Genomic DNA, 17,937 nt, shown 5'->3' with positions numbered 1-17,937 from the left:
TGACCTCAGGTTGACCCTTAGCCAGAGACAGAGCTGGGCCTTGCTTGTGCTACCAGCTCTGTGAGGGCAAAATATCTCATTAAGCCATCAAAGCTGTCCTTCACTCCAAAGGTGCAAGTGGGCTCCAGGTGGCCTCAGCTTGACCCTTAGCCAGAGACAGAGCTGGGCCTTGCTCGTGCTACTAGCTCTGTGAGGGCAAAATATCTCATTAAGCCATCAAAGCTGTCCTTCACTCCAAAGGTGCAAGTGGGCTCCAGGTGGCCTCAGGTTGACCCTTAGCCAGAGACAGAGCTGGGCCTTGCTCGTGCTACCAGCTCTGTGGGGGCAAAAAGACCTCATTAAGCCATCAAAGCTGTCCTTCACTCCAAAGGTGCAAGTGGGCTCCAGGTGGCCTCAGGTTGACCCTTAGCCAGAGACAGAGCTGGGCCTTGCTCGTGCTACCAGCTCTGTGGGGGCAAAAAGACCTCATTAAGCCATCAAAGCTGTCCTTCACTCCAAAGGTGCAAGTGGGCTCCAGGTGGCCTCAGGTTGACCCTTAGCCAGAGACAGAGCTGGGCCTTGCTCGTGCTACTAGCTCTGTGAGGGCAAAATATCTCATTAAGCCATCAAAGCTGTCCTTCACTCCAAAGGTGCAAGTGGGCTCCAGGTGGCCTCAGGTTGACCCTTAGCCAGAGACAGAGCTGGGCCTTGCTCGTGCTACCAGCTCTGTGGGGGCAAAAAGACCTCATTAAGCCATCAAAGCTGTCCTTCACTCCAAAGGTGCAAGTGGGCTCCAGGTGGCCTCAGGTTGACCCTTAGCCAGAGACAGAGCTGGGCCTTGCTCGTGCTACCAGCTCTGTGGGGGCAAAAAGACCTCATTAAGCCATCAAAGCTGTCCTTCACTCCAAAGGTGCAAGTGGGCTCCAGGTGGCCTCAGGTTGACCCCGGCCAGGGTCAGGGCCTGCAGTCATGACACTCTGTGCTGATTGGACAAGACACCAGTCTCAAAGTGTCCCACCAATCCTGAGGAGCTTGTGGGCTCCAGGTAACTTCAGGCAGGTCTAGGCCTTAGTCAGAGCCCTGTTAGCCACAACAGCTGGGCAGGGGCAAAAAGTCTCCATCAGGCGCCCAAAGTCAACTGCCACTCCTGAGGAGCATGCGGTGACTTCAGGCAGGTTCATTCCATAGCCAGGAGCTTCTGCACTGCTGACTGAGCATCCTCAAATAGACCCCAGCAGGCTCCCAAAGTTGCCATCCGCTCATGAAGAGCCTTGGGATTCAGTTGATTTCATATAGGCCCAGACCAGAGCCAGGGCATTTGTAACATTTTTTAATATTAAAAATTTGTTTTTGCACATACCTTGTGATTTCATCTTTTTTCTTCTAGATTAATACCAATTCTTTCTACCTTGTTTCTAATATTTTCTGTTGCCAGGACACTTGGCTTCTTATTACATGTCTTTTAAAATTTCATGTCATTTACTATCCATATTTCATCATTTGATTTTTAGAATTTATACATTGCTGTCTTATATGGTAAAAGCTAAAGTAAATCTAATCTTATGTATGTGCTTTAAATTATGAGAATCTATTTATTCATGCTTCTCGCTTGTCTCTAATCAATTAGGGGGCATATAATGAATAAAATACAGTGGAATGAGTTCAATTATAAACAAGAGAACTTGGCAAGCGACACTTTTGGTTGAAAATGTACGTGAGGTTAACAGCGAAGGCAGTATTCCAACACCTGCCAAGTGGTTCATACTTGTCAAGTGAGTCAGCAGTTTGCTTCGGCATTTAATCTCTGTTTTCACTAGTTTCAAGCTCTTCCCTTTTTAGCTTGATGACCATGACCCCTTTGTGTTAGAGTTCTGCAGAGAAACTGAACCGAGAGAATATGTGTATACACCACAAACATGTGCCAAAACACATCATACATGCACACTTCAATAAGTTCATTCAAGGGGCCAGCACTGTGGCTCAACAAGCAAATCTCCACCATCAAGTGCTGGCATCCTATATAGGTGCTGGTTCATGTCCCAGCTGCTCCTCTTCTGATCTAGTTCCCCCCCGCGATGGGCTGGAAAAGCAGCAGCTGATGACTCCAGCCCTTGGGTTTCTGCACCCGTGTAGGAGATCCAGAAGAAGCTGCTGGCTCCTGGGCTTATGGCTTCAATCAACTCAGCATCAGCTATTGTGGTCATTTGGGGAATAAACCAGCAGAAGGGAGATTTTCCCTCTTTTTCTTTCTCTTTGTAAAATTTGACTTTCCAATAAATAACTCCTTTAAAAGTGTTAATAGGAAATATAATTAAAACATCATTTTGCTGTAAAAGAAGTTGAAATAATTTTCCATATTAAAAACTTTTTCTATGCATGGGGTTCATTTTTTCACAAATATATTGAAATGACTGTTAATACATTATTTTAAGAAATTGCCTTTATAAATATTAGTATGGCAAGTTTAAAATCTGCAATTCAGCCTGCTGGCAAAGTTTCATCTTGCTCAAGGGAAGACAGTCTGAATCTGTTTAGAACTTTCACTGAGTAGATGAGTCCCACCATGTTATAAAAGACAAACTATTGCCTTTATAAATTCATGCAATTAAAATAAATCTTGAATTCTGGGAACTGCAATAAAAGGAACTGGGAGAAAGTTTGTACAGACAGCAGTACAGCCTCAGCACAGTATCTCAGGAGGTGGAGAGTGGTGAGCCAGGAACTGGGGCTAAAGACCATGATGGAAGTCTAATATAAGAACCCAGACCTGGAACTTGCTGGAGGGAATGATATAAGTGACTGCAAACAAAGAGCCGTGAACCAACCATAGTAAGTAAAATCGCATTATAAACCTGTGGGTGACACAGCTTAGAAACCTGCTCCAAAGGGAAGAATCTGATAACTAAAAGTACAATGACCAAGAGCAAAAGAGGAGACAAAGGCACAATGAATATTACTGAAGACTCCCCTGCAAAGAAACAAAAGCCTTTGTCAACCTCAGAGTTAACTGAGCAATACATCAAGAAATGGAGGATAGACAATTCAAAACATTTGTTATAAAACTTCTTATCAACAACGAGAAGCACGTAAAGCAGGAGTTCAAGGAATTTAAGGATCACGTCACACAAAAATGAATCAATGAAAGCTGATGTATCAGAAATGAAGAATACAGTGGAGCAAATTAAAAGTACAGTGGAGAGTCTCCAAAATAGAATGAAGGAGGTAGAAGGAGGTAGAAGAAAGAATCTCAGAATTGGAAGATATTTCCTGTCACCATGAAGAAGCAAACAAAAAGCTGGAAGCAGAGCTGGGTCAAGCTAAACAAAAAAAAAAAAGTATTCAAGAATTGAAAGACACTATTAAAAGGCCGAATATAAGAGTTATGGGAGTTCTAGAAGGTGCAGAAAGAGAAACTTGGATTAAAGGTGCATTCTATGAAATAATAAGGGAAAATTTCCCTCATCTAGAGAAAGAATTAGGAAACAACATCCAGGAGGGGCACAGAACTCCCAACAGGCTTGACCAAAAGCAGTCTTCACCACAACACATGATAATCAAGCTCTCTTCAATCAAACGTAACGAAAAGATCCTTAAATGTGCACGTGAAAAAAATCAATTAATATGTAAAGGAATACCAGTTAAATTCACAGGAAACCTCTCGCAGGAAACTCTACAGGCCAGAAGAGAATGGAGTGTCATAATCTAGATTCTAAAACAAAAAAAATTGTCAGCCCAGGATAATGTACCCAGCAAAGTTTTTCTTTGTCTTCGAAAATGAAATAAAATTCTTCCACAATAAAAAAAAGTTAAAAGAATATACCTCTTCCAAATCTGCCCTACAAATGATACTAAAAGATGTTCTCTTGACAGAGAAGAGGAATGGTACCCAACAAAACCAAAGACAAATGTGAAGAACAACTCAGTAAAACAGCAACAGAAGACTAAATCAATGAACAACCCATTGCTAGAATGACAGGAAAAAATTGCCACCCACTCATATTAACCCTGAAAGTAAATGGCTTAAATGCATCAGTCAAACATCATAGATAAATAGACTGGATTAAAAAAAACAAAACTCATCTATTTGTTGCCTACAGAAGACATCTCATCAACAAGGATAAGTGGAAACTATATTTCATATATTTTGATGGGTTTTTATTTAGTTTCATATCTTCCTCATTAAATTCTGCACTGGCTCATAGATCATACAGTAGCATCATTTTCTCCAAGAAGATCTTAATTTTCATTTCTTCAGTGACACATCAGTCATTCAGTAGCATGTTATTTAACTTTGTGGCATTTTTAATTTCTTATTTTCTTCCTGTTGTTGATTTTGTTTTGTGACTTTTCATTTAAGGAAATGTACAGTATCTGTGTAATGGAGACTGTCACATCCAGATGTGAGAATACAAAGCAGTATACATCTCTACTTCCAGATTAAAGATGGACTCCCAATGAAACTGCTAACTACATCTTGACAATAGCATGCTGGACTCTCTGCCGTTGTCCATGCCTACAATGATGGACATATGACTGTTTATGAGGAACTATACTATACTAATAATATAGGGGAACTCTGTGGTGGGGAGAAGCAACCTAGGGAGGGGGTAAGGGAAACTATCATAAAATGATAATCATAACACAAAAGTAAAAAAAATATATAAGGTAAATCTTGTTCAAAGGCACTCTCACAGAAATACCTAGAATAATATTTGACCTTATGTGTGGGCACTGTGGCCCTGCCAAGCTGAGTACACTAAAGCTACACGCCATCCCTATACATCCCTCCTGCCTTTATCTTCTTTCCCATATGTTTCTTTTCCATTTTTCCTAATACATGTAGTTGGATTCATACTTATCTTTACTCGTTTTCTTCACAACCTGCACTAAACAGACTCAGCATTCCCAAGAGGTCATGAGGGTTCCTATTTCTGGATCAGGAGAGATTCTCTCTCCCTCGTGGCCAGTGTCCACTTACTAGCAGGCCTCAGTTATCATGAATTTTCCTCCTACCCTTCTTCCAATGCCTTTCTTCTTTCATGCTCTGACATCCAACTTTGTGTAAGAATTCCTCCAATGATTACAGGTCCATCATAGCCAACAATTCTGCTAAATCATTTTAGAATTGGATTTGGCTTTACTTCCCTTGCCACATCATCCAGGCACTAATGAAATGCAACATTGGGGCTTTAGGAGCTTACTTTAGTGGTTTATGGTAGGCAGAGCAATACAGCCACTTTTGAGAGATTGTTTCCCATAAGTGAACAGTCCGCTCTCTTGGGAGGAGGAGCCTGTGCCCACATCCCACCCCAAGACCTTTCAGAGAGCTGGAATCTAGATCATGGCCAAGGGTGCAAGTATCACCCGTCCTACCAGTCTGTAAGCTGAGAGGAAAACTAATCCTCTAGCAAAAACAGACACAAAATAAAAAATAAGATTCGGGCCCCGCGGCGTGGCCTAGAGGCTAAAGTCCTCGCCTTGAACGCACCCGGGATCCCATATGGGCACCGGTTCTAGTCCCTGCGCTCCACTTCCCATCCAGCTCCCTGCTTGTGGCCTGGGAAAACAGCTCCCTCTTGTGGCCTGGGAGAGCAGTCAAGGACTGCCCAAAGCCTCGGGACCCTGCAACTGCGGGGGAGACACGGAGGAGATCCTGGCTTCAGATCGGCACAGCACCGGCCGTTGCGGCTCACTTGGGGAGTGAATCATCGGATGGAAGATCTTCCTCTCTGTCTCTCCTCCTCTCTGTATATCCAGCTTTCCAATAATAATAAAATCTTTAAAAAAAATCTTTTTAAAAAAATAAGATTCAAAAGTGCAAGATGAGAATCACTATAGGCAGAGATTCAAGTGTAAGTCTATTCAGTTTACCCTTTTCCTTTGTAACAAGCTACCAGAGAACCCTCAAACACGAGGAATCATTGCTCAAACCTCTTATAGCCTTCTCGTACAATCTGAGCCCAAATCTCAGACTGTCACAGCTGTATAGTCTGAGAATTTCATACGGACTCTGCTCTTAAGTCAATTCAGTTGTAGAGTGGAAAGAGTGATGTGTACCTCCAAAAATTACTGTGAGAAGTAAGTGAAATGATGCATGAGAAAGTACCCTGTAAGTATTAAGTGATATAGGGACATTGGGAATTTAGTGAATCAGTGTAAGCCATAAAGCCTTACTGAAGGCTAGCACTAAAAAGGAAGCAGTTGATAGACAAAATTAGTCAAAGAGCTTAGTCATTTTCATATCACAGTTCTTCTTCTGCCAGTGAGAAACCTATATTTACATAAATGTTTGCATTATGTAGCTGAAGGTGCCAGAAGATTGCTTTTCACTTACTACATTAAACATAATAAATGATAATTACTTTAATGCTAAGAAATCAGAGCAATCTAATGGAGGAATGCAGCTGTGTAAGTGAAAAAATCATTCATTTGTAAATATTTATGTTCATATAACACATCAAAATTTTATATATGGAGTTTTGTATGTATGAGATACTTTTAAAAAAATCAGGGCAAAAATGTGATTAAAAGGTAAGTTTAACTTGGAGCAAAAGTTTTAGAATCCATGCATAAATTTTTAATACTATGTATTTTCATAGTGTGTTTTTGTGTAATGTGATTTTGAAACCCATGCAGTTTTTTTCGTGATATGTGTATCCCTGATTATTTTTGTAAATTTATTTTTATTGGAAAGGCAGATTTACAGGGAGGAAGAGAGACAGAAAGATCTTTCATCTGCTGGTTCATGCCACATATGATCACATATGAACTAAGCCATTTTGAAGCCAGAAGCCAGAAGCTTCTTCTGGGTTTCCTACATTGGTAAAGGGTCCCAAAGCTTTGGGCCATCCTCTACTGCTTTCCCAGGACACAAGCAGGGAGCTGGATGGGAAATGGAGCAGCTGGGACATGAACCGGCACCAAGATGGGATCCCGGATCATGCAAGGGGAGGATTTAGCCACTGACACATCACACTGTACCTGTTCATGATTGTTTTGAAGTACCATTTTAACACAAATGTTTGGTTTGGATAAGATATAACATGCTATCCTCTGTGTATCTTATTTTTTTAATTGCACATTTAATTTAATTTAATTTAATGTTAAATTAATTTAATATTAATTTCTGGCCTATTGTTTAAGTTTTTCATTTTCATCTTTGTTTTTACCCTTTGTGGTAAAAGGTGCCTTATAGATCACCTTATTCTGCTGAGAGCATTGCACTCATGATAGTATTTGAACATGAGCCACATCAAAGATGGACAAAAGAATTTATTTCCTGGCCCTGCTCAAGTCTTCTCACACCTTCTACCTAGTGGCCCCAGATACTCCCACCCATAACGATTTCACAAACTTTGAGCCCAGGCATATCTGGTTATCAGTAACTTTCATCTGACTTTTGCATGAACCTCAGTGAGATTATTTATCTCTGTATAAACTCAAATGTACATGCTCTTTCGCTTCACATCAACTAAGACTGTTAGCTAACACTGAGGAGTCATGATGGACACAGCACTGTTGTAACTTATTCAATTTTGAGGTAAACTTGGGAGAGATGTCCCCATTACAAACACTGGAAAAACCGAGGTGTGAAAGGATGAAGTATTTATTGAACACCACAGAGGCCAACTGTTGAGTAAGAAGTAGCCTGGCAGGGCCAGTGCTGTGCTGTAACACATAAAGCTGTAGCCTGAGAACCAAGCATCCTATTTGAACTCCGGTTCTAGTCCACACTGTTCTATTTCTGTTCCAGCTTCCTGTTGGCAGCCTGGGATATGGCCCTACTGTTTGTGTCCCTGCCACCATGTGAGAGACCTGGATGAAACTCCTGGTGTCAGGGCCCAATGGCATGGCCTAGAGGCTAAAGTCCTCGCCTTGAACGTGCCAGGTTCCCATATGGGCACCGGTTCTAATCCCGGCAGCTCTACTTTCCATCCAGCTCCCTGCTTGTGGCCTGGGGAAGCAGTCAAGAACTGCCCAAAGCCTTGGGACCCTGCACCCGTGTGGGAGACCTAGAAGAAGTTCCTGGTTCCCAGCTTCGGATCGACACAGCACCGGCCGTTGCGCTCACTTGGGGAGTGAATCATCAGATGGAAGATCTTCCTCTCTGTCTCTCCTCCTCTCTGTATATCTGACTTTGTAGTAAAAGTAAATAAATCCTTAAAAAAAAAAAAAAAACAACTCCTGGTTTCTATCTGGCCTTATTCCCTTCCCCACCGCTTTCTCTCCATAATTCTGATTTTAAATAAACAAATCAATGTTAAGCAGAAATAGGGGAAAAAGTAGTCTGGCTCCAAAGTCATGCCCTGAATCACTGAGTTATAAAAACTCGTGTCCTCAGCTCCTAACCATGATTTGAATTCAGTTAAAGATCTGTTCTTATCTGATGGCTGTTGCTCTGTGAAAATGAATATTGTAGTTATGAAAAACAGCTGGGAATTTGTATCCTACAAATAATATGATTTTCTTTTCCCCCCACACACGCATTAAATGAGAAATTTTAGATTAGGCTGACTTCCAATGCAGTAAATCAGGGAATGTTACTGATGTCGGTTTTTTTGGCGTTGCTGTTTTCAAAGTGTGAACCTGTAGTTTGGTGATACAACTACAGAGACATGGACAGAAATTCTCTATTATGCAACAAACCACTTCCTGGATCTGTTTATTCACTTACCACAGGAGTCTAGCTAAACCCTTCTCCACTTGCATCTGTGTCTCAAATCGGAGCATAAATGCCACTGAGAGCCGAAAAGCACGCACTTTGCAGTCAGATTTTGAAATTAGAACTCTAAGTAATTCTGTGTAATGATATGAACTTTAGAAATCTACCTATTCATATATAAAGCACGTAAAACAATGCCACAGGCATATTAAGCACTTTCTAAGTGTTTACAATTACTACTAAAATCCCACAATCAGCCTTCTATAACCAGAAACTACAACTCCATTCATCCTTGGAGAACGACAAAGGAAAGCTTTGTTCTTGTGTCAGCAGATTTTAGTTTGGGAAGCCTGTTTTCTATTGCTTTAACAGAATCGCTGAAACTGGATCATTTTTGGAGAAAACAAACTTGTTTTTCAGTTTTGGAGACTGGGGAATCTAAGATAACGGGGCAATAGGTGGTGAGGCCCTCTTGCTGGTATGAGCAGGGTCCAGAGGTGGTGCAAGCCAACACACGGAGAGAGGCAGCAAGACATGGCTTGAGAGCCTATCGATCCATTCATCTATGCATTGGCTAATCCATTCTTGTGGGGTCAACCCCACCACCCAATAAGCTCTTGCAGCTGCCATTCCCAAATACCACTGGAGACTTTTAAGCTTAAAGCAAAGGAATTCTAGAAAATGAATGTTCAACCCACAGCAAGAATTCAACTGTAGGTTACTCGTGCTTTGATAAACAACAGACAATATTCATACTCTACTTGAACATTCCCAGTGATAGAAAGATCACTGCCTCTAAGGAAGCTCCATTCCATCGCTTCTCCGCCTTTTGGCGAAGATCAAGTGCGGGAAATTTCATTCCATGTTTGGATAGTTAAATTATTAATAAGCTTATGTTTTATACTGAATTGAGTTCTACCCTCTCATAAATTCAACCCACTGGTCCCAATGGTAAATATACAAAGCAGTGGTTTTCCAGTTTGTCTTGAGCCAAAATGCTTCAGAAATTCCTAAAGTGCTTAATCCAAAAAAAATTTTTTTATGATTTTATTATTTTATTTTTATTGGAAAGTCAGATATACAGAGAGGAGGAGAGACAGAAAGGAAGATCTTTTGCCCATTGTTTCACTCCTCAAGTGGCCACAAACAGCTGGAGCTGCACTGATCCAAAGCCAGGAGCCCAGAGCCTCTTCTGGGTCTCCCACGCAGGTGCAGGGTGGCAACGCTTTGGGCCGTCCTCGACTGCTTTCCCAGGCCACAAGCAGGGAGCTAGATGGGAAGAGTAGCTGCTGAGATTAGAACCAGCGCCCATATGGGATCCTGGCACATGCAAGGCAAGGACTTTAGCAGCTAGGCTACCATGCCAGGCCTCTGATCTAAAATTTTAAAAAAGATTTATTTGTTTGAAAGGCAGAATGGCGGATAAGGGAGAGAGATCTTGCGTCTACTGATTTACTGCCCAAATAACTGTGATGGTTGTGGCCTGGCCAGGCCACATCTGGGATCCAGGAATTCCAGCTGAGTCTCCCACACAGGTGACAGGACTCCAAGCACACAGATCATCCTTTGCTGCCTTAGTTGGGATATGAGTTGGAAGTGGAGCAGCATGGACTTGAATGCCAGCATTGTGCACAATGACTTAACAGTCCACAACATTGGCCTCCCAAATTAAGAAAAAAAGAGCATATTATGTTTTTAATTATTTATTATAACTGAAATTCAATCTATATGTTAAGTGGCCAAGCCCCTACTGACACGTTGGCTACAACCTCATGAGACAACCCCTCGGCTGAGTTGCTCTCCAGTTACCGAGACAAGAAACCATATGAAATTACAATGTTTACTGGATTTGAGTCTCTCAAAATCCGAGGTCGTGTTTTTATGCAGCAGTAGAGAACTGTTAGACAGCGTCACAATGGTAATGCGCATTTGTTGATTTTTGTTGAACGTGAAAGGCTATAAATTCTTACATGTAGAATTAAGAAGAGTTGACATGAACTTGAATCTAATGTTTCTTTTATTTAATAATGTCAATTTAACTTAACCACGGTTCAAGTGAATGAATTGGCTCCCTACACCCAATCCCAACGGAGGTTGAACATTTCATATATTTGCTGCTCCTATCTGTTTCACCTAACTGACTCTACCTTTACATTGGACTGCTCATCTCTCCAATTTGATCTCTTTGAAAAATAAGAAAGTTACTTTTCTTATGATACATATGTATGTTTTTCTCAGTTTTCATTGTAAGATTGCTTATACAATCTTTTTTTCTGGGGGGATTTTTCTTTTTGTCAAAATGTATCTTTTTAAAACTATTTTTTAATTTTCTAAAGAACTATCTTTAACATATTTAATTTAAAAACATATTTATTTAGGGCCTGGCACAGTAGCTTAATGGTCAAAGTCCTCACCTTGCTCACAACAGAATCCCATATAGGTGCTGGTTCTAATCCCAGTGGCCCTGCTTCCTATCCAGCTCTCTGCTTGTGGCCTGAGAAAGAAGTCAAGGACAGCCCAAAGCCTTGGGAGCCTATACCCACAAGGGAGACCCGGAAGAGGCTCTGGGCTCCTGGCTTCGGATCAGTGCAGCTCTGGCCATTGTGGCTGCTTAGGAATGAATCCGCAGATGGAAGATCTTTCCATCTGTTTCTCCTACTCTCTGTATATGTGAATTTCCAATAAAAATAATAAAACAAATCTTTTAAAAATATGTATTTATTTATTTGAAAAACAAAGTCACAGGAAGAGAGGGAGAAAACAGACAGACACAGAGAGAGAAAGAGAGAGAAATGTGACTGATTCCCCGATGGCAAGAGCTGGACCAGGCCAAGCTCCTGAGCCATCTTCAGCTGCTTTCCCAGGTTCCACAAATGGAACATCCAGAACACGAACCAGCACTCATATGGGATGCTGACATCTTAGGTCGCAGTCTAATGGGCTATGCCACAACACGAGCCCCATCACATCTACTTTTCTGAAAGGAAAAAGTTCCACATTATTTTTATTTGTGTCTTAAAGATGATTTAGTCAGAAAATGGTTTTCAAAACAATGATAACAAAAAATGTCCAAATATATAATATTTTTCAACTTCCAGAGCTTAAATCTCAGCAGGTGCAATTTCAAGCTACCCATGTGACCTCAGTTAACAAATGCAATCAAGCAAAGAGGGGCCTCTTCACTGCTGTGTTGGTTATTGCCAGCTTGTCGCGAACACCGAGCCTGGTTACTCGAACAAATGCCACGAGTGGAGAGAATGGATGCTTGCAATCAAGCGTTTATTCAAGCGAGCACACACCAAACAGGACGGGGGGCGGGGGGAAGCCACCGAAAGCGGCCTTGACTTCGGCCTCGTGGAAGTCTGCTGGGCTTTGGTTCCGGCCTAGTGGGAACCTGCTGGACCTTTGGCTCTGGTCTCATGGGAGCCTACTGGCTTTGGATGGAAGCCCGAGAGGTTTGGCTCCGGTCTAGTGGGAGCCTGCTGGCTTCAGTGACTGGAACCAAGGCATGGGTTTATATACAATTCAGTGGATCAAACAATCAGTTGTTACAACGTTTTGATTGGTTATTACATGTTATCTATCAACAACACTTGCTTTCTCTTAGTTCTGAGAAACATGCTTTTTTTACATATTTATCAAGACACATTTTCTTCTTCTTTTACCATTTTTACCATAACTTGTTTTTCATGACATGCTTACGTACACTGGAGTTTCTTGACAGGAGTGATAAGAGAGAGCTTACGTACACTGGAGTTTCTCGACAGGAGTGATAGGAGAGGTGGCCCCATTTCACCAGTAGCTTAGGAAGATGGAGTCACCTCTGTTCAAAAGCTCCAACATAAATACTATATCCATTATTAAGTCACAGCATAATTTACATAAAAGATCTATTATTATAGCTATTTCTGGGTCATCAATTTCAGACAAAAGTGTAGTATTATTAAGGATATAATTGGGGTTATTGATAATGTTACTTTCCATATCTCCCATAGATTCATTTTTATCTACACCCATAGTAAGCTTATATTGATGGGACAGTAAATAAACACAACCAAACTGTTCCTATCACAGCTGACCATGCCAGCTCTAGTACATCATCACACACATATCAGCAGTGTATTTTGACAGAAGGGATAAGAAAGATCCAGCTTCTCTCTTCTCTCTAGCCACACCCCTCTCTTTTGTCCTTCCAGCCAACATAGGCAGGGGCTGAGGTACAACTAAGACTGTAGCTCCTATTAAAAGCATTAAGCTTGTACTCCAACACACGTGTATATCAAGTGTATTCTTACTTAAATTAATTATTATGATCTATATATTAATGAGTACAACATAAATTAATATGTATTTGCAAGGTTATGCTTCAACAAAGGTTTTTATTGCCAATAACTAACTAACTAACTAACTAAATAAATATCTAAATTTTTGTTTTTTTGAGAACTCCTAACCTGAGTCTTCAATAAGGTGTTTGCATGGCGGGAGGGTTCTAACTCACTAAAGTTGCTAAATTTCTCTTTAGGTCCTCAGTTTGCACCCCTATCCTTAGGACACACACATACCGTTCCAGGTTCCTTTGGTACTAAAAGCCTCCACTTTCTGTATATTTGCTTATTCATTTTTGTACAGTTTTCATTTCTTACCTACCATCAAACACTCATTTAAAAATCAGTGGTTTCAAGAAGGGAGGTGTGTGTTGTGATAGGGGAAAAATCAGTAAAACATAGACAAATTTTAGTAAATTTTTCTGTGTGATATAATGGCAGATATATCAAAATATATTGATAATTTACATTTGTCCAGACCTGTGGACTATACATCACCAAGAATGAACCCTATGTAAACTCTGGACTTGTCCCAGTTATGGTGTCAATGTACATTTATCAATTGTTTCGGATATGTCACTCTGGTAGGGCCTCTGTAAAATCGGATCGTCTATGCATGTGTTGGAGCAGGAGGATGTGTGAACATCTGTGTTTTTCACTGATTTTGTTTGTGAGCCTAAAACTGTTCCAAGAAGTAAGTTAGTTAGTTTGTTTGTTTCAATCATGAACCCTTTTTTATACTCAAGTGAAAAGAACTATTTCCAAGATTGGAGTACCACTTAAAGGTCTTCGTGTTTCAGTCGGGAAGGAAGTTAAAGTTTTCAAGTTGACGCTGCAGGTGAGTGTGAGTGTGAATGTTTATGGGATTCCACGGCCTTGCTTGTAACTCATGAGGAGAGAAAGGTGCAAAGATGATAGGCAGGAGGCAAAAGAGTCAGCAAAGGACATGGATTCCGACTGTGGTTCTGTCACGTCCAGGATGAGCAATCTTTAAACCTTTGTGTCACACATTTCTCACCTGAGTAACAAGCTTACTATTAATGAGGTTCCTTTCTGAGCTTCAGTGCACGAGAATGGCTATACATGAGGACATGCTTCATTCACTCAAGCAATACAAACATTTTCGTTATTAGTCCCTCAGGTGGCAGATGTGCTTTGGAAATATTCAGAATGTTATTCTGAATGGGGTCACATCTGTCCTCTTGAATTTCACCCATTTTGCTCTCCTTTTTCATGAGCGCAGTGATTCCATCTTTTCATCACTCAAGTTGACACTATCTCTTCTGGTTGTTTTCAAGATTAAAATACTAGAATTGTAGGGGCCAGCACCGTGGCATCGTAGGTTAATCCTCCAACCACAGTGTCAGCATCCCTACAGGACCAATTGGAGTCTCTGCTGCTCTGCTTCCAATCCAGCTCATTGCTTATGCGCCTTGAAAGCAACATAAAATGGCCCAAATACTAGGGTCCTTCAACCAAGTGGGAGACCCAGAGGAAACTCCTGGTTCCTGGTTTAGGATTGGCCCAGTTCTGGCAGTTGTGGCTATTTGGGAAGTGGACAAACCAGTGAGTAGAAGAAATCCCTCTCTGTTTACTTCCATCTCTGTAAATTTGCCTTTAAAATAGAAGTAAATAGGGCCTGGCACAGTGGCCTAGCGGCTAAAGTCCTCACCTTGCACACACTGGGATCCCATACTGGCTCTGTTTCCAATCCTGGCAACCCCACTTCCCATCCAGCTCTTGCTTGTGGCCTGGGAAAGCAGTCAAGGACTGCCCCAAAGCCTTGAGATCCTGCATCCGCGTGGGAGACCTGGAAGAGATCCTGGCTCCTGACTTCAGATCGACACAGCACCGGCCGTTGAGGCCATTTGGGGACTGAATCACCGGACGGAAGATCTTCCTCTCTGTCTCTCCTCCTCTCTGTATATCTGACTTTGCAATAAAAATAAATAAATCTTTAAAAAAATAAAATAGGGGTAAATAAATCATAAACAACATGATAGTAGTGTACTCCTCCCCCACGACAGTAAGTGCTCAGCAGGACCTATTGCTATTTCCTTAGTGTCTGGCCCTGAATGAGAGTTGGATCCTAGGTCATGCCCCACTGTCCCAGGAGAGAAGACAACTCTGACTTCTCCATTTTTCCTTGGAAGCTTTTATCATTTTCTACCTCCGGAGGCTGACTGTTCACTTCCACACCCCCTGGGTGCAAGTGTGTCCTTTGCCCCCATCACTATATTAAAACTGCAACTATTTTAGAGCAAATTAACTATCAAAAATTCTTTGGACATCAGAGTGAAGTGATGCCTTTAGAAAAGCAAAAACTTTAAAACGCAGTGATCTGACAGTTGACAGTGTTGATAGAGACAAGAGAGAGGGAAAATGCTTCGTTGTCGGTTACTGTGGTGGAGTCTTCAATGAAAGCTGCTTGTTCTTTTCTCCTGGTGTTGTTACTTGCCACCTGTCTTCTTGGATGGAAATTACCTGCTTGCTGCTAAGCTGGGGGGATTTCTTGGTGAGGGGAGGTTCTGAAGCTCGCGTGTGATCGCTCTCCTAGGCTCAGTAGTGAGATCAGTCACCAGGTCGCCCTGGGCTCTGCCTCGATGGCTGCCACCTCTCGTTTTCACGAGAAACGGTGAAGCGAATGAGTCAGCCCCCAGGACCCTGCGAGGCTGGCACGCGATGCTGGCACGCGATGCTCAGGTTAACCTCAGCCTTAGCTGCAGCTCAACAGGTTCCTCCAGCAACACAGGCATGCACCTGCCTTCCTTCTTGTTTTTCTCTTTTAGCCTCTTAGGTAGCCTGCTGGATTTCACTTAGCGTTTTATAAACACCGAGGTGAGCTTTTTAGTTTGAATAAAAAAGCACTGCTCTTCCCTGCTAAGGTAAGATTCTGTAGCATTACATAGAAAGGAAGGCATTTTGGAAAGCAGCAGAGGGCAGGGCGGGCGTGTTTGCACTCCTAATTAGCAGCCACATTCCAGTCAGCAAGTACAGTATTAGAAAGGTCTTTATGCTTATGCTGCACTGTTGATTTCCTCTTCTTCCTGAGATAAACTTGATTTCTGTGACTGTTTGGAGAACTCGGGTTGTGTTTTTTCCTCTGTTGTTTTTCTGGCTTTTTTTTTTTCAAACAACAGTTCTTGTTGCTCTAAATATTTAGGATGTGTGTACAATAAGATAGTTCTTAAATCATAGGGAAGGAAAAGAAAGTATGATACCAATCAATTTTATTTTTTTTAATTATGTTTCTTTTTTTTGCATTTTTTTATTCATTAATTACATTGTATTATGTGACACAGTTTCATAGGTACTGGGATTCTCCCCACCCCTCCCCAAACCCTCCCACCATGGTGGGTTCCTCCACCTTGTTGCATAACCACAGTTCAAGTTCAGTTGAGATTCCCCCATTGCAAGCATATACCAAACATAGAATCCAGCATCTTATTGTCCAGTCAAGTTCAATGGCTTCTTAGGTATACCCTCTCTGGTTTGAAGACAGAGCCAGCAGAGTATCATCCCGATCAATTAAAAGCTCCAACATACCATCAGTAAAAATTTACATCATTATGGAATTAATTGACATAGTAATGAGTAACCAATATGGTAAAAGTAAATGCGAGTTCTTAACCACCTTCTGTGACCACCTCATTGACATTTCAATTTTAGTTTATACACAACATATAACATACATAACATAACATGATACCAATCAATTTTAAATGAATTCTAACTCTAAATTACTTTCTAACCAGCTCTGTGAATAATCTTGTTTGTAAAACAGTTGGTAGTTCATGTGATGGGAGACGGATGAAAGCCTTGGGTACCTCTGAAATTTTACTGTTGTTCTTGTATAAATATCCCAAAAGGAAGCAGACCAAAGGCATTGTGGAATTGTTTAGGCTCTAATAACACTCCAAGAGCATTTTTTTTTTCCTTATCGAGTGTATTAGGCTGGATAAAATGGAGTTCTGGAGAGAGGAACTTTGGGCAGCAGGAAGACAAATAAAGGTGATAGGAAAGGAAACTGGTGCTAATGAAGGTGCTCTCACCCAGCACACCGGACAGAAGAAATCAACAATTTGACCAAAAGTGCCTATCTTTTTAAAGAAATCGAAGTTTAATCAAGTGAACAGGTAGGATTTAGGTTAGGTGGATTATGCATGCTTCTAACAGTTCATATATACATGGATGAAATGAAAAGATAAGAAATGCCAAAAGGACCCATTCACCTACATCCTACTTATATCAGACCTACCTAAGACTAATAGATATGGTGATCTGGCTGCCTTTTCCTCACAGCAGTGGGGAAACTTTTTCCTACCAAAGACCATTCACAAGTCATACAAAATCATCAACTTAAATAATAGCTTGTTACAAGTTTATTGAATTTCAAGTCCTGCCTGAAATTACTTTGGCAGGACTAAACCAAATATATCTTTGTGGGCCTTGTACAGCCCACAGGCCAGTCAGTCCCAACCCTGCAAGGGTAGAAAGGTCCTATAAGCAAGACCTAGAATAAAACTGGTTAACACTTGGCTTCATAATGGTTAATATTTCTTGACCACATACATAAAAAATGAAGTGTATCACTGTGTCATTATCTACATTGCATTGGAGCTGGTCTTAGCTGACATTGCCCAATTGTGTGAGACAATTTTCTGTTTAACATTGTTTTGAATATTTTTAAGTGATAGTCTTAAACATCAGGAAAATTATTTTCTGACTTTAAATTATAGGGTTCATTTTGGTTCATTTTAAAGCATAACGCAAGAAAGCAGATTTTTTATATACTCCCCACCCCCACTGAACACCAGTCTTGCTCAAAAGTAGAACTCCAGCTTAGCTTATTTATAATAAATCCGTAAGGAGATAACCAGCTTGTCAAAATATTTATAGTAAGCAACATGGTCTATCTGAAGGATAAAGGCTAATTAGTTATGACTAGTCTTTAGTACCAGGTGTGTTAAA

Source organism: Ochotona princeps, chromosome 3 (assembly GCF_030435755.1).
Source record: "Ochotona princeps isolate mOchPri1 chromosome 3, mOchPri1.hap1, whole genome shotgun sequence".
NCBI classification, from domain to species: domain Eukaryota; kingdom Metazoa; phylum Chordata; class Mammalia; order Lagomorpha; family Ochotonidae; genus Ochotona; species Ochotona princeps.
Note: the sequence above shows the minus strand (reverse complement) of the source record.